Here is a 23,979-nt window from a genome sequence, read left to right on the forward strand (position 1 = left end):
AAGGAGATATGGATTTATTTGATGAGTATCAGATTTGGGATTTTAATAATCTGTTGATATTAGAGATTCAATTTAATTAATGGATGATCTAAATTGATTTAATCAATTGAATGGATTAAACTATGGTTGACATTGGGTTGGATCTTATTTGATCTATAAAGGAGATAATTGAGGTTAATCATTTCTATTAGGGTATCCACTAGTTAGTTTGGGTTTTGGGGTTTAGCTAGATATTACATATGTGATTAGCTAAATTGTACATCGTGTGATTTTGCAGGATTTTGATCCGAGATAAGTGTTTCGACGTGAGATCGTTTGGCACGATCGACACATAAGGCGGGTACTTCTTGCTTTATCTCTTTAGTATTTTGATCCTAGTGCATGAGCTTTATGTTCAGATAGTTGCTGTATCTATCTTGACTCCACTCTTACTTTTCCTGCGCTTGATACTTCCACTCAATCTTTGAGCTACTCGTTTCTGCATCTATACAGTCTCTCGTTGCTATCGATGATATTTAGCAGATACTATAGTACTAGGTATTAGATATCAGATACCAGACATTAGATAGTAGATATTAGATATATGGACACCTGATACCATGTTTACCTGCCTTGATTACTGTTTATTTACACACCTTGCTGAGCATGCTGGCTTCATGTAGCATACCTATTTTCTGTTTATATGGACACCTGATACCATGTTTACCTGCTTTGATTGCTGTTTATTTACACACCTTGCTGAGCATGCTGGCTTCATATAGCATACCTGTTTCTGTTTATATATATATGATGACTGCTGCATTATTCGCATCATGTCATTGCATGCATGCCGGCGACCATGTCTCCCTTGTGGTTGAGAGGGTCGTTGGCCTGGGCCGCACGCTCGGCCACTCATGGGTAGTGGTAGCTTGGAGCGTGCCGCTTGTCCTGTCGTGCCCCCCATTCGCACACTCATGGGTAGTGTCTGCTGGAGTCGCGAGCAGCAGGGACCCCCGTCGCAGACGTAGCTATTCAGCTACTATGCAACTGTCCCCTCGGCCACTCGAGAGTAGTGGTAGCTGGAGTGGTGTACAGTCTGTCATTGTCCCGGCCTCTCGTCCATACTGGGGTCATGGACTTGAGGGGTGGGCGGGAGTGACCATCCGTGCATACGCTGTTATTATTATACCTGCTGATACTGCTGTTTCTTATGCTGCTGTTGCTAGATTATGCTGCTGTTGTTTATTTATGCTGTTATGCTTACATAGGTTGAGATTTATACCTGTGATATGTGTTTAGACACTGGCTTACTTACTATTGACCTGTATATACCTCACATGATACCATGTAGTTATGAGCAGTACTATAGCAGGACTTTGCTACACCTACCTTCCCTTACTAGCCTAGGATATGGTTTCAGGTATGGACACTTATTATGTTATCACTGTAGTATCTGCTATTTCTTTACGAGACTGTATACATTTGCATCTCTAGTTTTGTTTATTATACTCATGCACTATCAGTCTATTACCCGCTGAGTCTTTATACTCACCACCCCGTATATTGGTAATTTCACCAGGTAGCAGGTAAAGGATTTATGGAGTCGCCTGGAGATCCTGTCCGCCAGTTCCACGTCACATTCGAGGACGACCTTACGATTTCGGTATTTCTTACGTTATTTGTAGTTTGAGTTTTGTATTTGTTTATGTATTTGTATTCTCTTGTATTTGGTTTGATATTATTGTGTTAAGCCGAGTCGGCTCGCAGTCAGTTGATTTGTGTTTTGTGATCGTTGTTTGTGATTTCTGCTGTGTTGATTTTAGTTCAGTCGTGTGGGCTGATTAATATATATTATATAACTGCGTGGTTGTGTTTATTTCTATTCCAGCCGAGTGGGCTGATTATATAACTGCGTGGTTGTGTATATATATTCCAGCCGTATGTGGCTGATGTATTTTGTATGTATGTATGTCTCAGATTGTCACCCGTACAGGGGAGATGCTACCGAAATTTTTCGGTAAGGACTCCTCTAGGGGCGTGACAATTTATTGGTATCAGAGCCATAGTTTTATGAGGCCTATTTTCGTTTGGTTTTTCGTGATTTGGTTTCTCGATGTGACTTTTCGGGTTTTGGGACCAGGCAGCGACAGGATTCTCCAAGCCATAAGAGGTATGTTTGCATATTGTTATCTTACATTTCTGTTAGTGCATGCATAGTTGTTATGTTAGTTATGTTATGTATTAGTATGTTTTTGTTAGTACCTGTCCAGTTGTTTGTAGCATACATCAAATGTGTTGGGTCAATCACTGATCACGGTTGACCCAACTAGAGATCAAGGATACAGTCTCATAGGACTTCTTTTACCATACCACTAGTGTTAGTAATTTCTGTTATCACTAGTTTAATAGTGGTTAGTATCTGCTAAATATCATTTTTGCTTCGGTTCGTGAGGAACCAATTCACTCGTATTGCCTTGGTTCATAGAGAACCGATTTACCCTTATTGACTTGGGTAGTAGAGGATTGATTTATCCTAGTTGGTTCGGTTTGTAGAGGACCAGTTTACTCTTGTTGCAGTTAGTAGAGGATCGATCTACCTTGGTTGACCTGATCAGTAGAAGTTTGATCCGTTCTTGTTGGTGTAGATAGTAGAGTACTGAGTTACTTTTATTAGTTTGGTTGTAGAAGACTGACTCACTCTATTTTATAGAGATTCTAATCCTCGGGTTATGTATGCTGGTTAGATAACCAAAAAGTTACGTTTGAGTAGCAGGATTATACTGTAGAGAGATCATTCATCTTTAGGGTATATCTCTGATTATTGTACTAGATGGAGATTCGTGATTCGCATCGTGGTTCTAGCAGATTTTACAGCAGACTATGAGCATAGAGTTTGGTTTTAGTATCACTTTATATCTTCAGACAGATGGATAGTTTGAGCGCTCTATACAGATGTTAGAGGTGTTGCAAATAGTGTGTTATGCAGTGCAAAGATAGTTGATTTATCTGTAGTGGTGAGATATCAGAGTGGCGCAGCGGAAGTAGGGTGAGCTCATAACCCACAGAGTTATCTCTTACGAATGAAGATTTATTCTTGATATTTGGATGGAGCTGTATATGAGTATGTTGCTGGATTGTTACATTTAGATGTAGATCCCTGAGTTGAGCAGTAAATTTGGGGACCAAATTTTTATTAGTGGGGGAGAATGTAAAATACGGTGCCCAAATAATAATTAAATAATAAGGTTATTTGATAAATAATCTTATTAGATTTTTCAGGGATTTTTAGTAATTTTTAGGGATTTAATTGGAGCTTGTATGATATATTTAGGAGGGATGCATTTATGGGCTCGAGAAAAACCTGTTTAAAATACCTAAAAGTGGGAGTTGATTGAGGAATCAACTTAGGCTTTAATTGAGCAAACCCTAAGTTTATTTCGTTAATTCCTTTTTCCTCCCCAATTCCTTTCTCTCCTCTCCTTCATTGCGCCGAACCCTTTTCCCCGAGTCCTCACCTCGCGATTCGCCGCACCACCGCCGGCCGCGATGAACCGCACATCCGGCGACTTCTTCTCCCTCGAGCTATAGCCGCTGACTCTTCTTCTCGCAAGGGCACCACACAGCTATCCTTTCCTCCCTCACGCGAGCACCGGAGACATGCCACGGTACTTGATCGCACGGCGTTGCTCAGGCTGCCGCTCACCGGAGCTTTCTATTCCTCAGCCTCTCATCTACATCTCTGCTAGGTACACACCTTCTCAGACCTTTGCTCCGCACAGCTCGATCTTTAGCGAAAGGGTGGGAAAGCCGAGCCCTAGCTGCCTATTGTGGATGCCGATCTCCCTCCTCATCACTGGATTTGGATCAAGGAGATCCACCGCTTCCCTTATCATCAAATCTTGGACCAAGGAGGTCCAACGCCGTCTCCTTCCACCAAAGCAATATTCTACCTTCTCGGAGCCCTGCCCTAGCTTAGGCCAGCAACACGCTGCTATTCATTATCGCCTTTGCTCATGATCACAGCAGTAGCATTCATCCGAGAGGAGTTTATGGAATTGGATTGATTCTTGAAGGTAATTAGTTAAACTTGGCAGTAGATTTGGACATTTGATCTTTATGTAGTGTTGATTGGGGGTAGATGTTTGGTAGGCAGTGGCTTCGCTTGGCTTCGCTCTTCACATCGCCGATGGTTTGTGGCTGACTCCGTCTAATCCATGTCAATTTCTGGTTGCTGAAGAAGAAGAGGTAAGAGGATTGGAATGGAGAAATTAGTAGATTGTTTGGATGGTTTTCTTTATCTAGTTAGTTGGATGCTTAATTGTTGCTAACCTGTAGAAGTATGTGGATGGATAACATTGAGGTAAAAATCTGATCAGAGGTTGATTATTTTGAGTGTTTGTTTCATTTCTGTAATAAATTGATTATTTGATTATAATATGGATGGGTGGTACATATTATATGATTAAGGGAGATTTGATTCTTGGCGGTGATGGATTGGGAATCTGTTGAGGCTTGGTTTTGGAATAGGGATGATTTATGTATAAATCTAATCTTGTGAAGGAGATATGGATTTATTTGATGAGTATCAGATTTGGGATTTTAATAATCTGTTGATAATAGAGATTCAATTTAATTAATGGATGATCTAAATTGATTTAATCAATTGAATGGATTAAACTATGGTTGACATTGGGTTGGATCTTATTTGATCTATAAAGGAGATAATTGAGGTTAATCATTTCTATTAGGGTATCCACTAGTTAGTTTGGGTTTTGGGGTTTAGCTAGATATTACATATGTGATTAGCTAAATTGTACATCGTGTGATTTTGCAGGATTTTGATCCGAGATAAGTGTTTCGACGTGAGATCGTTTGGCACGATCGACATATAAGGCGGGTACTTCTTGCTTTATCTCTTTAGTATTTTGATCCTAGTGCATGAGCTTTATGTTCAGATAGTTGCTGTATCTATCTTGACTCCACTCTTACTTTTCCTGCGCTTGATACTTCCACTCAATCTTTGAGCTACTCATTTCTGTATCTGTACAGTCTCTCGTTGCTATCGATGATATTTAGCAGATACTATAGTACTAGGTATTGGATACCAGATACCAGACATTAGATAGCAGATATTGGATATATGGACACCTGATACCATGTTTACCTGCCTTGATTACTGTTTATTTACACACCTTGCTGAGCATGCTGGCTTCATGTAGCATACCTGTTTTCTGTTTAAATGGACACCTGATACCATGTTTACCTGCCTTGATTGCTGTTTATTTACACACCTTGCTGAGCATGCTAGCTTCATATAGCATACCTGTTTCTGTTTATATATATATGATGACTGCTGCATTATTCGCATCATGTCATTGCATGCATGCCGGCGACCATGTCTCCCTTGTGGTTGAGAGGGTCGTTGGCCTGGGCCGCACGCTCGGCTACTCATGGGTAGTGGTAGCTTGGAGCGTGCCGCTTGTCCTGTCGTGCCCCCCACTCGCACACTCATGGGTAGTGTCTGCTGGAGTCGCGGGCAGCAGGGACCCCCGTCGCAGACGTAGCTATTCAGCTACTATGCAAATGTCCCCTCGGCCACTCGAGAGTAGTGGTAGCTGGAGTGGTGTACAGTCTGTCATTGTCCCGGCCTCTCGTCCATACTGGGGTCATGGACTTGAGGGGTGGGCGGGAGTGACCATCCATGCATATGCTGTTATTATTATACCTGCTGATACTGCTGTTTCTTATGCTGCTGTTGCTAGATTATGCTGCTGTTGTTTATTTATGCTATTATGCTTACATAGGTTGAGATTTATACCTGTGATATGTGTTTAGACACTGGCTTACTTACTATTGACCTGTATATACCTCACATGATACCATGTAGTTATGAGCAGTACTGTAGCAGGACTTTGCTACACCTACCATCCCTTACTAGCCTAGGATATGGTTTCAGGTATTGACACTTATTATGTTATCACTGTAGTATCTGCTATTTCTTTACGAGACTATATACCTTTGCATCTCTAGTTTTGTTTATTATACTCATGCACTATCAGTCTATTACCCGCTGAGTCTTTATACTCACCACCCCGTATATTGGTAATTTCACCAGGTAGCAGGTAAAGGATTTATGGAGTTGCCTGGAGATCCTGTCCGCCAGTTCCACGTCACATTCGAGGACGACCTTACGATTTCGGTATTTCTTACGTTATTTGTAGTTTGGGTTTTGTATTTGTTTATGTATTTGTATTCTCTTGTATTTGGTTTGATATTATTGTGTCAAGCCGAGCCGGCTCGCAGTCAGTTGATTTGTGTTTTGTGATCGTTGTTTGTGATTTCTGCTGTGTTGATTTTAGTTCAGTCGTGTGGGCTGATTAATATATATTATGTAACTGCGTGGTTGTGTTTATTTCTGTTCCAGCCGAGTGAGCTGATTATATAACTGCGTGGTTGTGTATAAATATTCCAGCCGTATGTGGCTGATGTATTTTGTATGTATATATGCCTCATATTGTCACCCGTACAGGGGAGATGCTGCCGAAATTTTTCGGTAAGGACTTCTCTGGGGTCGTGACACTTCTTGCTGAAGCTCCTTTTTCTCCTGGTGAACATTTTTCTTACCAAGTTCACTAGGTATTCTTCATCTTCAGAATCTTGACCGGAATCTTCTTCAGATTCAGACTTGCTCTTCTTTTCTTTGGATGAGCCTGCAAATAAAGCAATACCTTTCTCGGCTCCAGCATTAGTTTGTTCATGTAATTCTAACTCACAAAAAAGCTCGTCTAATTTTAACTTAGATAGATTTTTCGAAATTTTGTAGGCATCCACGATCGATGCCCACAAGCTATTACGTGGAAAGGCATTTAGTGCGTACCTTATTAAATCTCTGTTTTCCATCTGGTGGCCTATCGCGTGGAGTCCGTTGAGGACGTCCTTGATCCTCGCGTGCAGTTGACTTGCCGTTTCCTCTTCCTACATTTTTATATTAAATATTTTATTTAAAAGTAGGTCTCTTTTTATTACCTTTGCATCGCTCGTTCCTTCGTGCAGCTCGATCAGTTTGTCCCATAATTCTTTAGCATTCTGATGCGGTCCGACCCAATTCAGCTCTTCTCGTGTTAGGCCGCAGTGTAGCGTGTTGATTGCCTTGTTTTCTGTTGATGCCTTTTTCCTCATGCCAGGAGTCCACTGTTCCGGGTCTAGTGGATTTCCGGAGTTGTCGACTGGAGTTCGGTACGCCTTTATGGCGCTGAACCATTGATCGTAGTCTGTCTTTAGGTACACCTCCATTCTTTTCTTCCAGTACGAGAAGTCATCCCCGTTGAATAGGGGAGGGCATACTGTGCTAAAGCCTTCTAGTTGAGACATCCTGCACACAAGTAAACAACGAGAAAAAGAATATCCCAAGACTTGGTCTTGGATTAGCAGTGCGGAAAAAATAATGGAAGTATCTGAATTGGTGTTGCACCAATTTAGATTTAATTGCAACGAAGAAGAAATTTCCAAATTAATAATAATATCAGATTAGAACTAAGTGTAAAACTGAAAACAAAAAGACAAAGTAAAAGTTAATATTTTCACCCCTGTCTGATTGGTGATTGCACCAAATCAGAGCGGTACCTGCTCTGATACCATTTGTTGGACCGTGAGATTCGATAGAGGGGGGGTGAATATCGAAAAACAAAATCGTTAGAGTATAAACACAGCGGAAATGAAAGGACAATGCTAACACAAGATGATTTTACTTGGTTAGGAGCCTGTGTTGACTCCTACTCCAAGGCCCGCACACAAGGGTGCTTTCGGTGGGCAATCACTAGCAGTTCGAAAATTATTACAAATTGAAGTACAGGAATGCTAATGGAAATAAAGCAAATACCGACAAGAATTTAATAAAAGAAAAGAAAGGAACGAATTGTCGGAGCTTTGTTAGCGTCGCATGAGCGCAGAGCAGTAGAGCAAGCAGTGGAAGACTTTCTTTTCGTTGTTGTTCTGAAGCTCCCCTCTGACCCTCCTTTTATATGAGGCTCGGGGCGCCCCGGATCCCTTCCGGGCGCCCTGGTGGGACGTGGCAGGTCCAACCAGCAAGCTCCACGTGGCGACGCGCGAGTTTGGATGAAATTTGCCTCTCGGGCGCCTGGACCTCCGGGAGCCCGGATTCCTTCCGGGCGCCCGGACCCTGTTTTCCCGCAGAATCCGTCCTGCAAGACAAACGTTAGTCCGGAGGAAAATTTACCCTGCAATACAGATTGTTAGCAAAAGTAAAGTGAGTATGAATTAGCAAAAAAGAGTATGACTTAGATTCCGTCTTTCCGAGACCAGAATCTAGTCACGATCTCGACTTAGATATCCGAAATGGATCTAAGCCGGATCGACGCCTAATGTTCCCTTCCCGGGAACGCGTCCTCGCAGTCACTCCCCTCCAGTGACTTACCTTACTTACCTGCCAGACGTCCGGTCAGCCCTTCGACCCGTCTAGACTTATCGCCAGCTATCCGGTCAGCCCGTTGACCTAGCTGGACTTCTCGCCAAGCATCCGGTCAGCCCGTCTGTAGGTCCCTTTGGAGGCCGGCAAGAGGGGAGGGGTGAATTGTCCTACAAAATAAAACTCAAACCTTTCTCGGATTTAAACTATATAATCAACACTTGTAATAAATAAATAAAAGAGACTAAGTAAAGAAAAATAGACACCAGAGTTTTACTTGGTTTGCAATCAGGGGATTGCTAATCGAAGGAATGTAAGCGCACTATCTGATTCTCCTCTGGGCGGAGTAGCCTCTTTACAACGTTGACAGCACAAATGAAAAGAACAGAATTGGAAGCACAGAAAGAATTGATTACAAGTTCGTTGTTTTGAATGTACGGATCAGTACTTTATTTATGGTACTGGTCCGGGCGCCTGGAAGGGGTTCCGGGCGCCCCCGGGGGGATAAATTTTATCCCCCAACGGTCAACTCGCGATCAGCTTCGATCTAGTCAAATATGAACCCCCGGGCGCCCGAAATGGTTCCGGGCGCCCGGAGGTCCGGGCGCCCGGACCTGTCAAGTCAACAAGGTTGACTCTGGTCCAGGCTTTCTGCTCCGGTTCAGCTCGTCTCAGTTCGGCTCGTCTTGGTCCGGGTCTGTTCGCTCCGGCTCCGCTAGCTTGGGTGATCTCGGCCTTCCGAAATAGGGCTCACCCGAACCCATGTTCTGGCCTTCTCCTCGAGCAGCCTTCCTTCCCGGTTTCTCGTCCCTCGAGCGTCGCGCACGCTCTTCTCGTCCACCGGTGTACTCTTCCGCGGACACCTCGTCCCTCGGACGCACCGAGCCCGTCGGCTCTCCCCGTGCCGTCCTTCTCGCTAGCCGCGTCTTCCGCTCGACTTCCTGTGTTCCTAAGCTCCTGCACACTTAGACACAAGGGTTAAACAAACGCAGGACCTAACTTAGCTTGTTTGATCACATCAAAACACCTTGGGGTTCCAACAATCTCCCCCTTTTTGATGTGAGCAACCCAAGTTAAGTTAGGGTAAACATATGAAATAAAAACAATTTATATTCAAATAAGTCCAAGTATTTTTCAAATGAAAAATTATATTACCTCCCCCTAGACTTAACATATTTCTCCCCCTTTGATCACATAAAAATTGGGATTAAAACAAGTCTAAGGTTAATGCAAACAAAACTTTTGAGTGAAAAAATATTTAAGTAAAAACACTCTTCAGATAAGCAAAATTTTAAGTTTGAAACTTAATAAAAAAAAACTCTAAGTTAATATTCATAAGAAACAATTCTAAGTCAATTTTCATAAAAATTTCTAAGACAAAAAAATTTTAAAATTTTTTTAAATGTTCTCTAACATAAATTGAATAACTCTTTTTAAAGCATTAAATAATTTAAATTAATGCTTTTTCAGGTTAGTCAATTAAACTTTTCATTTCGATACTTGACTTCCAGGTCGTGGCGAGACTCTAGGCCTTCTTGGTTATTGGAGCAACAACCACTTCCTTAGACAAAGCCTCATAAAGAAATTAGTTGTTTAATTTCCTTGCTGAAAATGCTAAGTCTGACTTTTAATTTTAAGTTAAACAAGTTTTTGGAACCCAGTAGAGGTTCCTACCTACAGGATTAACCAAGTATTTTCTAGGTATATAGATTTTTGATATATTTCTAATTTGACTTTGATGAAATCTATAATACCAATTTAAACCTCTATAATTTCTAAAAGTAGAAATATTTGAACCATTGGATTTTTTCAATCTTTCTATTTCTTCTTTTAGTTTTTCATTTTCAATTTTCAATTTTTCAAAATCCTCTATAAGACATGATTTTGCCAAAATTCTCTTTGTTTCTAAAATTTCATTTTCTAATTTGGCATTTTTATTTTCTAATTTATACATGGATTTAGTCATAGCTTTGATACCAGAGTAAAGCTGATCAGGGGGTAAGAGGCATACCTCACTTACCATGTCGGACTTGAAGCCTGAATCTCCCCCTGCTTCACTGCTTTCATCCGAGGTCGCTCCCCCTTCATCGATGCTAGGTTCTGATATACTTTGTCTATCATAGCTTGCCATTAGTGCTATCCCGACATACTCTTGAGCTTCTGATTCTGATGAAGAAGTGTCGTCCCAAGTTGCTTTTAGGTTGTGTTTCTTGGGAGACTTCTTTTTGACCTTTTTGAGTTTTGGGCAGTCTTCTCTTAGGTGTCCCTCCTTCTGACACTGGTAGCACCGCACATTTCTTCCACCTTTTTGATTCTTTTTATTCTGCATTTTAAATTTATTAGATCTAAAAAACTTTTTAAAATTTCTTACCATGTATGCTTCTTGATCGTTTTCGGAGTCTGACTCGAGTTCATCCTTCTGGGTTGCGTTCAGTGCCATAGTCTGGGTTGTATCCTTTGTCGTCCCTGCATACCGGTTTCATGCAATTCAAGAGTAGAAAACAACTCTTCTAAAGTACTTACCTCCAGGTCTTTTGAGATGTAGTAAGCATCGACGATTGATGTCCACTTCGGAGTTCTTGGAAACGCATTGAGCGCGTAGCGTATAGTGTCCCGGTTTGTTACGGTTTCACCAAGGTTTTCGAGACCAGTAACTAGTTCTTTTACCTTTGCATGTAGACCGGCTACTTTCTCACCTTTTTCCAGACGGATGTTCATCAGTTTGTTCTGGAGGATGTCCATTCTAGCGAGCTTCGCTTCGGACGTGCCTTCGTGGAGTTCCAAGAACTTCTCCCAAAGTTCTTTAGCGGATAAATAGTTTCCGATGCGGTTGACCTCTTGAGGCGGTAACACGCTCAGCAAGTGATGTTCCGCACGGCTGTTTGCTACCGACTCATTCTGCTCCTTCTTTGTCCAATCGCTCTCTTCTTTTTCTTTTCCATCTTTATCTATTGGAGCTACAAAACCATATTTCATAATAAATCGAATTTCAAAATCTGTTTTTAGGAATACCTCCATACGACGCTTCCAGTCTGCGAAGTTCCCCTCGAATTTTGGTGGAACAATGCTTGGTCCGGCCATCTTTGTTGCTTCGATCGGCGGTTAGTCCTCCTGAAGCGCCTTGCTCTGATACCACTTGTAGGTCCCTTTGGAGGCCGGCAAGAGGGGAGGGGTGAATTGCCCTACAAAATAAAACTCGAACCTTTCTCGGATTTAAACTATATAATCAACACTTGTAATAAATAAATAAAAGAGACTAAGTAAAGAAAAACAGACACCAGAGTTTTACTTGGTTTGCAATCAGGGGATTGCTAATCCAAGGAATGTAAGCGCACTATCTGATTCTCCTCTGGGCGGAGTAGCCTCTTTACAACGTTGACAGCACAAATGAAAAGAACAGAATTGGAAGCACAGAAAGAATTGATTACAAGTTTGTTGTTTTGAATGTACGGATCAGTACTTTATTTATAGTACTGGTCCGGGCGCCTGGAAGGGGTTCCGGGCGCCCCCGGGGGGATAAATTTTATCCCCCAACGGTCAACTCGCGATCAGCTTCGATCTGGTCAAATATGAACCCCCGGGCGCCCGAAATGGTTCCGGGCGCCCGGAGGTCCGGGCGCCTGGAAATGATCTGGGGGCCCGGACCTGTCAAGTCAACAAGGTTGACTCTGGTCCAGGCTTTCTGCTCCGATTCAGCTCGTCTCAGTTCGGCTCGTCTTGGTCCGGGTCTGTTCGCTCCGGCTCCGCTAGCTTGGGTGATCTCGGCCTTCCGGAATAGGGCTCACCCGAACCCATGTTCCGGCCTTCTCCTCGAGCAGCCTTCCTTCCCGGTTTCTCGCCCACCGGTGTACTCTTCCACGGACACCTCGTCCCTCGGACGCACCGAGCCCGTCGGCTCTCTCCCCGTGCCGTCCTTCTCACTAGCCGCGTCTTCCACTAGACTTCTTGTGTTCCTAAGCTCCTGCACACTTAGACACAAGGGTTAAACAAACACAGGACCTAACTTAGCTTGTTTGATCACATCAAAACACCTTGGGGTTCCAACACCGTCGACCCGCTTGGACTTCTCGCCAGCTTTCCAGTCAGCCCGTCGACCTAGCTGGGCTTCGTGCCAGACATCCGGTCAGCCCGTCGACCTATCTGGACTTCTCCTGCACACTCGATCAGAGTGTTAGACAACAACAGACTAACTTAACCTGACTTGTCATTCATCAAAACTTGGGTTAAATCGTTAGTGCTAACCGCACCAACAACAGACTGTACACCACTCCAGCTACCACTCTCTCGAGTGACTGAGGGGACAGTTGCATAGTAGCTAACTTGCTACATCTGCGACAGGGGTCCCTGCTGCTCGCAACTCCAACTATCACTACCTATGAGTGATCGAGTGGAAGCACGACAGGACAAGAGACATCAACTCCAGCTACGCCACTCTCTTGAGTGGCTGAGGATGCGGCCCTGGTCAACGACTCTCTCGACCGCAAGAGAGAATTGGTCGTTGACATATATGCCATGATATGATGCGTCAAATGCAACAGTCATCATACAAATATAAGTAAAAATTAGGTATGATACATGAAGCCATCATGCTCAATATAGTACATAAATAAACAACAGTCAAAACATACAAACATGGACAACAACCAGAGACTGACCTAAAGAAGGCAGTCCAATCCAAGGAGGCCCAACCAAATTCTAAGGTAAAATTTGAGGTGATCTGCTACGGATGCAATCAGAAGGGGCACATCAAGGCCAACTGCCATAACCAAAAGGAAGCAAAGAAGCAGAGAAGGAAGAAGGCCCTGAAGGCGACATGGGATGAATCTTCCTTAGAAGATGACGATGACGAATTCGATCAGACAAGTTTACTGGCGCTGATGGCTCGGGACCAAATCAACCTGTCCGGGAGTGAAAGCGAGTCAGAGGCCGAGTCCAGCGAAGCCACGGATCCGTATCCGTTTTCGAAGGGCCCGATCCCTCTGTAAGTATCTCTCGACTCAATAATTTAGTTAATTATTTGTTACGAAAATTAGCTAAATCAAACCTTAGAGTCAAGTCACTTCTAAAGGAAGTAGAAGTCCTTAAAGAAGTGACTAACTCCGAATCTTTGACTGAACCAGTTCAGACTGGAAATTCAACTCAAGTCCAAAAACTTGTAGAAGAGAATTCTAGTCTGAAAACTCAAATCAAGGATCTGGAGAAAACACTAGAACAGTTTTCTTTAGGTTCCAATAATCTTGACCTAATTCTTGGGACACAAAGAGCCGTTTACAATAGAACTGGTTTAGGATTTAAACCAAAGCAAAAATATAAATCTTATTTATATTTGATTGATTAATCAAGTCCAAATTGATTAATCAAGTCGGACTTGGTCAATATTGGATCCCGAAGGATCAAATACACTACTTCGATAGACCATATCGAGGCTATGATCCAGGGGGAGCAAAAAGAAAGACGATATTAATAAAACGAACATAATTAAAAATTTGAAATTAAATTAAAAATTAAAAATTAAAAATTCAAAATTCAAAATTAAATTTAAAATTTAAAATTAAATTAAATTCAAAATTCAATTAAAAATTTGAAATTAAATTAAAAATTCAAAATTCAATTAAAAATTCGAAATTAAATTAAAAATTAAAAATAAATTAAAAAATTCAAAATTCAATTAAAAACTCAAAATTAAATTCAAAATTTAATTAAAAATTCAAAATTAAATTAAATTCAAAATTCAATTAAAAATTTGAAATTAAACTAAAAATTAAAAAAAATCGAAATTAAATTAAAAATTTAAAATTTGAAATTCAATTAAAAATTCGAAATTAAATTAAAAAATTCAATTAAAAATTTAAAATTAAATTCAAAATTCAAAATTCAATTAAAAATTCAAAATTAAATTTAAAATTCAAAATTAAATTTAAAATTTAAAATTCAATTAAAAATTTGAAATTAAATTAAAAAACTCAAAATTCGAAATTCAATTTGAAATTAATTCAAAATTAAAAGTTAAATTCAACTTAAATCAAATAAAGATAGAAGGAGGATCCAGAATAGCTGGCACCCCCAACTAATCTACCCGACAGGGTAACCGAACTTTACCTACCCGGCAGGGTAAATATGTTTAGATTAAAATGGGCTAGGTTTAACTTGACCCACGGTACTGGTGAAGTATTGGATGATAGTACGTTGGGGAAACTTAGTCATCGCATGTCTAGGAAGATATGACTTCGACCTGGTGCATTTGGTTAAGTGGAATTGACCGAAGCTATCCTTTATGGATCCTAACCAGTTAGACCAAGGTTTTGTACTAAGTTCAATGGGTAGGACTATTTGGAAAACCTTGAAGGCATGGTTACTTTAATGATGTCCTTGTGACTCACCATAGCCCAGAAGTTTATCCAAAGAACGCCTGTTTGTTGAACTCAAAACTAAACCTAAATCTAACACAAAATTAAACAAAACCCTTAAATTGAAACTAATTCATCTCACAAAATTATAGGATTCCCTTATTGAAAATTTAGATCAGGTGAGATGACTAAGTAATTAAAATTAATTCAAAATTAAATTCGTAATTAAAATTAATTCAAAATTAAACTCATAATTAATTCAAATTCAAAATTAAATTTGTAACTAATTTAAACTCAAATCCAAAATCAGAATTAAATTTGAAATTAAATTATTATCTTTCAAAATTAATTAAATTAAATTATTATCTTTCAAAATTAATTAACTTAAATTATTTTTTCAAAATTAATTAACTTAAATTATTCTTTAAAAAATTAATCAAACTTAAATTAATTTTCAAAATAAAGTTAAAACTTTTGTTTCAACCAATACAAACTCAAACTTAATCACTTCACTTTCTTTTCATCAAATAGAGTCCAATTCAAATAATTTATGTGTAGGAACATAAAGAATTGGATCAGTGGATGTTAGATAGTGGATGCTCCAGACACATGACTGGAGATAAATTAAAGTTCACAAAGCTCAAACTAAAAGAATTTAGGGTTTGTTGCATTCGACAACGACGACAAACTTAAGGTAATCGGAAGAGGTAACATCGAACTTAGTTCCGATTTTATTATTCAAAAAGTTCTATTAGTTGAAAACTTCAATTTTAATCTTCTAAGTATAAGCCAATTTTATGATAGTGGATACTTAGTTACCTTTGACAAATCTAGTTGTTTAGTTAAAAATATTGAAAACCCTGAAATCACACTTAAGGGGCTTAGGAAAAATAATATGTACTCAATTGATCTACCCACTTCCTCAATAAAGTGTTTTCTAACACAAGTAGAGGAAACTGAGTTGTGGCACAGAATATTGGGTCACACTCACACCAGACTCATTTCAAAAATGAGTCAAAATGGTCTAGTTAAAGGTTTGCCCAAATTAAAATTTATTGAAAACTCAATCTGTAATGCTTGTCAACAAGGAAAATAAACTAAGTCAACCCACAAATCAACTAATCTAGAATGAACTAACTCTTTACTTGAGCTCCTTCACCTTGACCTATTTGATTCACATGGAGCCAAGTTACTAAGCAAGAACCAGTATTGCTTAGTTATAATTGATGACTGCTCTAGGTTCACCTGGGTAAAATTTCTAAAATCAAAAGATGAAACTTTTGAAGAGTTTAGTAATTTTTGCAAGTTAACAGAAAATGAAAAAGATACTAAAATTAAAAGAATAAGAAGTGATCATGGGGGGGGGGGGGGGAGATTTGAAAATCATAGGTTTACCCAATTCTGTAAAATCAATGGATACCAACATGAATTTTCATGTCCTAGAACCCCCCCAACAAAACGATCTAGTGGAACATATAAATGGAACCCTACAAGAAGCCGCTAGAACCATGCTAAATGAATATAACTTAAATTATCAATTTTGGGCCAAAGCCATAAATACAGCAAATTATATTCAAAATAGAATTCTAATTAACAAACTTCACAATAAAACTCCTTATGAAATGTATTATAATAAAATTCCCAACCTAAACTTTAACACCCCACCCTCCTCACTTCTGGACTGTGAGGGCGAAGCGCTACTGGACTACTAACTTTACTTAACTAACATTGCACACATGTTGATAGTAATTCCTAAAACTCTCAGAGAACTCAAAACATACAATTAACTAGCAGCGGAAGACTAAATGACTCATCTAATACATTCTACTCAACTCTTTGTTAATAAATTCTTATGCTAAATCCCAAGGCTTCTATAGTCCATGCATCACACATCCATCCGCACCTCCTTGTCGCCTTCCTTTACTATAACTTTTCCTTTCCTTTATCTGCAGTAAGAGGAAATGCATCTATAAGCAAAATTGCTTAGTAAGCGCTATCTAACTCACAAAACTCGAGTATGCATGTAAGCTGAAAGAAATCTAGAAACTGAATGCTCATCTAATAGCAAACGAAACATAGCATACTGAAATACTAAACATGTAAGCAAATCTAAACAACATGTCAGTATATAAGAAAGCTAAACTTGCTGAATTTTAAACTTATGTGAAGCTTATTTCTTTTGTTTGAAAACTTATACTTTAATACTTCAAAATAATAATCAACTTTCTTCTTGGGCCCGGCAACTGTACTTGCTATGCGCGCATCCCTAACTAGACCCGAGATAGCCGGTCCTGAATCTAGTAGAGTTTACTAGGTTATCTAAACCTAGGGACGACTATGAGAGCCCAGCCCAAGGACAACTGAGAGTCCTGCATACTAGGTTATCTAAACCTAGGGACGACTATGGGAGCCCAACCCAAGGACAACTGAGAGTCCAGTACAGTGCCACTGATAAAAGTAAAATACTTGTTATCTTTTAATACTTCTAATATATAATGCCTCGACATTTTAACGAGCACCTTGTGTGCCAAAATCTCTAAAGTCTTGACTTTGGGATCTACTTAAGGCCTTGACCTTTTTCTTTCTTTTCTTTATCTTTCTTATACTTGTTAATACCTCTAATAAAAGAATGCTTCTTTTAAAACTAAAATGTTTAAACAAATTCTAACTTTGAAATGCATAAACAAAAATCTGCATACTATGCTAATCAAAATTCTACATACTATTCTAATCAAGATTCTGCATTCTATGCTACACTATTTCTGCATATTATGCAAACATAAAATTTGCACTATAAGCTTAATTAAAATCTGCACTATAAGCCTACATAAAAATCTGCACTATAAGTTTAATTAAAATTTGTACTATAGGCTTAATTAAAAATTTGCACTATAAGCACTTAATTATAATCTGCAATATAAGCTCTACATAAAAATCTGCATTATAAGTTTAATTAAAATTTTCACTATAGGCTTAATTAAAAATCTGCACTATAAGCGCTTAATTAAAATCTACAATATAAGCTCTACATAAAAATCTGCATTATAAGCTTAATTAAAAATCTGCACTATAGGCTTAATTAAAAATCTGCACTATAAGCGCTTAATTAAAATCTGCAATACAAGCTCTACATAAAAATCTACATTATAAGCTTAATTAAAATCTGCACTATAGGCTTAATTAAAAATCTGCACTATAAGCGCTTCTTATTCTTCGAATTCAAGAAGAACAAAGGTCCGAAACTACTCCTACTGTAGGTGAGAAGCACTTACCTTGCTTCTTGGACTCACAACCGAACAAAAAGGGCTTCTAGGACCTTGGCCGGCCGCCGGAGATGATGCCCTAACTCCCTTTCATTTTCTGCCCGAGCTCCGCCATCGTACGCAGAAGAGAACGAGAGAATGGTTTAAGTCACGGGAAAACAGAGCATCAACTTATCCCTTTTTATAACTTAATATTTCTGTTAACTCCTTAAATAAATTCGCTATCTTTTCTAAACAGACAAATCCAACATCAACTTATCCCTTTTTATAATCCAATATTCTGTTAACTATCTTAAATAAATTTGCTACCTTTTCTAAATAGATAAATCCAACATCAACTTATCCCTTTTATAATATTCTGTTAACTATCTTAAATAAATTCGCTATCTTTTCTAAATAGACAAATCCAAGATCAACTTATCCCTTTTATAATCCAATATTCTGTTAACTATCTTAAATAAATTCACTACCTTTTCTAAATAGAAAAATCCGTTTGCCCACCTGGTCAGCCGGGTTTTGACCGAGTCAAAGGTCGTGGGTTCAATTCTCGGCTTGGACATTTTTTTGTCGAAACTTCCTTCGTTTAGTAAAAATACCAAACGACCTCCAAAAATTACATAAAAATACTCTAAAAATCTCTAAAATATTTCTAAATATTTTAAATAACTTTTAGAACTCCTAATGAGGAAAATTGGGTCGTTACATAAACTATTTAAAAGTTTTTGGATGTAAAGTTCATATTTTAAATACTAAAGATTACTTAGGAAAGTTTACACTCAAATCAAACCAAGGAATCTTTTTAGTGTACTCCACAACCAGTAGGCCCTACAGAGTCTATAACCAAAATACCCTAAAAGTTGAAGAAACAACTAATATAATATTTGTTGAAGAAAATAATCTACTTAACTTAAATGAAAATGTTGACATTAATCCAAGAATTATTGAAGACGATGAAATTCACCTTAACACTAATAAACTAGAGGAACCAATTTCTGACCCAAACATAAGACCAACTAGAGTAGGTACTTCTCACCCACCTGACCAAATTTTGGGTGATCCAAACCTAGGAGTCAGAACTAGATCCTCTTATAGAAACCTTAGTCAAATTGCCCTTATTTCTAAAATTGAACCTAAGACTATAGAAGAAACCCTACCTGACCCAGACTGGATCATTGCTATGCAGGAAGAGTTAGCCCAATTTGATAGAAACCAAGTCTGACAACTTGTACCTAAACCCTTAAATAAATCAATAATAGATATCAAATGGGTATTTAGAAACAAGTTGGATGATCAAGGAGAAATGATTAGAAATAAGGCTAGACTAGTAGCCAAAGGATTTAGTCAAGTTGAGGGTTTAGACTATGACGAAACCTATGCACCAGTAGCTAGACTCGAATCCATTAGGATGTTGTTAGCCTATGCAGCACATAAAGGGTTTAGGTTATACCAAATGGATGTAAAATCCACGTTCCTAAATGGGTTCATTAAGGAAGAGGTCTATGTAAACCAACCCCCAGGATTTGAGGACTTAGACTACCCTAATCATGTATTTAAATTGAAAAAGGCCTTATATGGACTTAAACAAGCTCCTAGAGCATGGTATGAATGGTTATCCAATTACTTAACATCCAAAGGCTTTAACCAAGGTCACATAGATCCGACCCTATTTGTAAAAACTATAGAAAAAGACATCTTCATAGACCAAATCTATGTTGATGATATAATTTTTGGCTCAACTAACTCTAAATTTCTAAAAGAATTCGTTAAATTAATGAAAAATGAATTTGAAATGAGTATGGTTGGGGAACTAAATTTTTTCTTAGGTTTACAAATTAAACAAACGAAAGATGGAATCTATATTTACCAAACTAAATATGCTAAAGAACTAATTAAAAAGTTTGGCATGGAAAATTCAAAAATCATAAATACCCCAATGACCACTAACATCAACATTGACTCTGACCCAGAAGGAAAACCAGTAGACCCAAAATACTATAGAAGTATAATAGGAAGCCTACTCTACCTAACTGCAAGTCGACCAGATATAATATTTACAGTTGGTATGTGCGCAAGATACCAATCTTGTGCAAAAGAATCGCATCTAACATATGTTAAGAGAATACTTAGGTATATTAAGGGCACCCTCACTATAGGACTTTGGTACCCTAGAACTAGCACATTTGACCTTTTTGGCTATTTTGACTCAGACTATGCCGGGTGCAAATTAAATAGAAAAAGTACAAGTGGTAGCTGCTAAATCCTAGGCCAGTGCCTAGTAAATTGGTCAAGCAGGAAGCAACATTGTGTTGCTCTATCCACTACTGAAGCTGAATACATAGTCCTACGAGAATGTGCCTCTCAACTTTTATGGATGATGCATACCTTAAAAGATTATCAATTAGAATACAAAAATACAAAAATTTTAATTGATAATATAAGCTCAATTAATCTAACAAAAAAAATCCAATTCACCACTCTAGGACCAAACACATAGAGGTAAAACACCACTTTGTAAGGGATCACGTAGCTAAAGGTGAACTTGCACTCAACTATGTTGAGTCCAAATCAAACCTAGCTGGCATTTTCACAAAACCCTTACCTGAACTTGAGTTCAGTACACTTAGAAGACAAATAGGATGTAACGCCCGCCCTCCCTGCTAACCCTAAGGGACGGGGCTACGATACTCTACGTACATATTACAGCGGAAGACTTAAAATAACTTTCTTAGTTTAATAAAAACTTTTCTTTTTGTTTTCAAATCTGAACTACACTAATATGGTTTCCATAACATGATAACAAGATAAATAGAAACATAACATCGAGTCACCCATATAGTACTACAATTTTTTACAAAACCAAAGCGTAATTCTTAAAAAGTTCTTAAAGCAGGTTCTTATTTGGTTGCCTAGCCACCGCCACACACATCTCCTTGCCTCTCCTGCTGCTCCTTTAGCTCATCCAGCTTTTACCTTTATCTGTGGTACAAGGAAAGTAAGCTGTGAGCACTCAGGGCTCAGTAAGTTCCTTTCCTACTAACTAAAACCGAAAATCATCACATGGTCAAAGAATATCTCAACATAACGTGATCTCAATTAGTCATGGCATAACATATCATACTCTTTAAGCATATCATGCAACGTAACAAAATCATAACTAGTCATGGCTTATCATCTCTTAAAGCATAGCATGATACATAACATAATCATATCTAATCATGGCATATCATAGCATCATCATAAGGTAGCATGGCATATCAAGCTCTTAAAGCATAGCATGAAACATAACATAATCATATCTAATCATGGCATATCATAAATCATAGCATCATCACAACATGATCATAAAGTATATGCAATATGATTTTGAAAATATGTATCCGAAAAACATGTGTATGTCTCATGATCTTTAAAACCATTTCTTCTTACATATATACTTGAATATATTATCAACTTAAAGGGGATCCCGGCTATGTACCACTTACATATTGCGCGCAACCTATGTAGGTCCAAGGTAGCAAGTCCTGAACCCTACAAGGCAAACATACTAGGCCCGAGTCTTACTCCATCGACCTAGGGGCACTTAGGAGCCCATCCCTAACGAGGCCCGAGTCTTATTCCATCGACCCCGGGGCGCTTATGGAGCCCACCCTTGGTACAAGCCACATAAAGTAAAGTACATGTCATACTTATACATATCACACATCATAAAAGCATGCATCACTTAGGCACACATCATATCATAAAAGTATGCATCACTTAGGCATACATCATATCATAAAAGTATGCATCACTTAGGCATACATCATGTTATAAAAGTATGCATCACTTAGGCATACATCATATCATAAAGGTATGCATCACTTAGGCATACGTCATGTCATAAAAGCATGCATATTTTCACCACATAGCATATCATAAAAGCATGCATATTTTAAGCACATAGCATATCATGGGAAGCATAAATCACAAGCATACATGTTTAAGCATAAGGGTGTATCATGTGATTATACTATCATAAGAAACATGGTAACATAGTTAACTTGGGTTCTAAGCTTCCTAATCCCTTGGGTTCTTATCATGGCCGAACCCCCTTCGATCTCAATTTAGGTAAAAACAACCTCCAAGCATGTGGAACCTAAATTATCATCACATCAATTTCATAGGAAGCATTATAAGCATGATTAACTTGGTTTCTAAGTTCTCCAAGTCCCTAAACTTCATGTGGCTGAACCCTATCAGGTGTGAAACAAGGTCCCAAATGTCATGAAAGCATGGAAACCTTAAACCATATTTATAGTATTTTTTTCCAAGTAACATAGTAAGCATATTTGAGCTAGTTCCTAAGTTCTTCAAGCCCTTAACATATGTCATGGACAAAATTTAACAAGTATTCATTAGGGCTAAAATCAAGCATACAAGCATGTGAACTTGAACTAACATCATGTATAAATTTATAATAAGGCATCATACAAAGGGTATGGCCGAAACTTACCCTAGCCTCGTTCTAGGTCATTAAACAACATATAGCATGAGAACTTTGGCTTTCTACTTATCATATTTCATGTAGAGTGACATGAGAATATTTAATTTTTGTTCTAGGGTTTCTAGGGCATCTATCCCTTCATGGCCGAGACCTACAATGGTCCATTTAGGTCATGGAAAAATTATACAAACATGTGACACAATCAACACATTATCATATTTCCATAAGAAGCATTTTTAACACAATTGGTTTAAATTCTAAGGCCTCTAGGTCATTTAAACCCTACTTGGCCGAGACCCATCAGTGGTTAACTTTGCTTCAAATAGTCTAAAAGCATAGGAAGTCATACAAGTTTCATAGCATGTATAAAGACAAGCATAATAAACATACATGTGCATTGTGTCTTAGGCTTCCTAGGTTTCTTTCCTTTTTCTTTTATTTTTCCTCATGGCCGAAACCTACCATTCTCTAAACTAGGTTTTAAGTGGCCTAAAGCATAGAAAACCTAAGTAAGTTTCATGGCAAAAAAAATTACTAAGAACAACATATACAAATTTGGTTCATAAACAAGCTAGGACCCTTGTGACCTTACAAGTCATATATCATGTAACTAAATTCTCTATACCCTAATTAAGCATGAGAGCATTAAACCACTTTCATATCTTAATATCACAGAGGTCTTGAGCATGTTAAAATTTGGTTTAAGCTTTCCTAAGCTATCCATCTTAACATGGCCGAAAATCTTAATAACGAGTTCATGAATTTCTAGCAATATTCAACATGCAATTCTTTAAGAGAACTCTATATTCTATCATATAAACATGGTTACTTAAATTTAAAGGTCTTCCTAACCCTAAGCTCTTTTCTTGGCCGAAACATATGAGGGGATTTCCTTTGGTTCCAAGTAACTTTCAAGCAAGAAAACCAATAAAAGATCCTTAGTAATTCATGGAGGGAATCTTGTACTAGTTTGGTCAAACAATGATTTCCCTAACCTCTTTAAAATATTTTTGGCCGAAATTCTAGGGTTATGTACTCCTCTGACCAAGCATCATATAGGTATAAAAATATGGAGGAAAACCTTCCTACATAGCATAGAAAAATATCACGAAATGAGGACTTGTTCAAACCTTCCTAGACTTGAAAACTCTTCTTTGGCCGAATTTTCTTAAATTCTATTCTAGGTTTTCTAATCCTCATAAAATCCAAAAATCACATAAAAAGCCTTGTACCACAGGTGAGGGGAAGCTTACATCCTTTTCGCTTGTGGATCTAAGGTATGGTGATGGAAGAAGTAGCTTCTTCTTCTAGTTCCCTTCCCTTGTTTCTCTTGCTAAGTCCTCCTTGTATCTTAGGCTTTCTTAGGAGAAAACCTTGGCTTGGGGCCGAAGATGGAGGAGAGGGGGCTGGGGTTCTCGGTGAGGGAGAGGGAAGAATGAGAGAAATGAGAGAAAAATTAGAATTCTTCTCTTTTCTTGCTCC

This window comes from Zingiber officinale, chromosome 1A, assembly GCF_018446385.1.
Source record: "Zingiber officinale cultivar Zhangliang chromosome 1A, Zo_v1.1, whole genome shotgun sequence".
Taxonomy (NCBI): domain Eukaryota; kingdom Viridiplantae; phylum Streptophyta; class Magnoliopsida; order Zingiberales; family Zingiberaceae; genus Zingiber; species Zingiber officinale.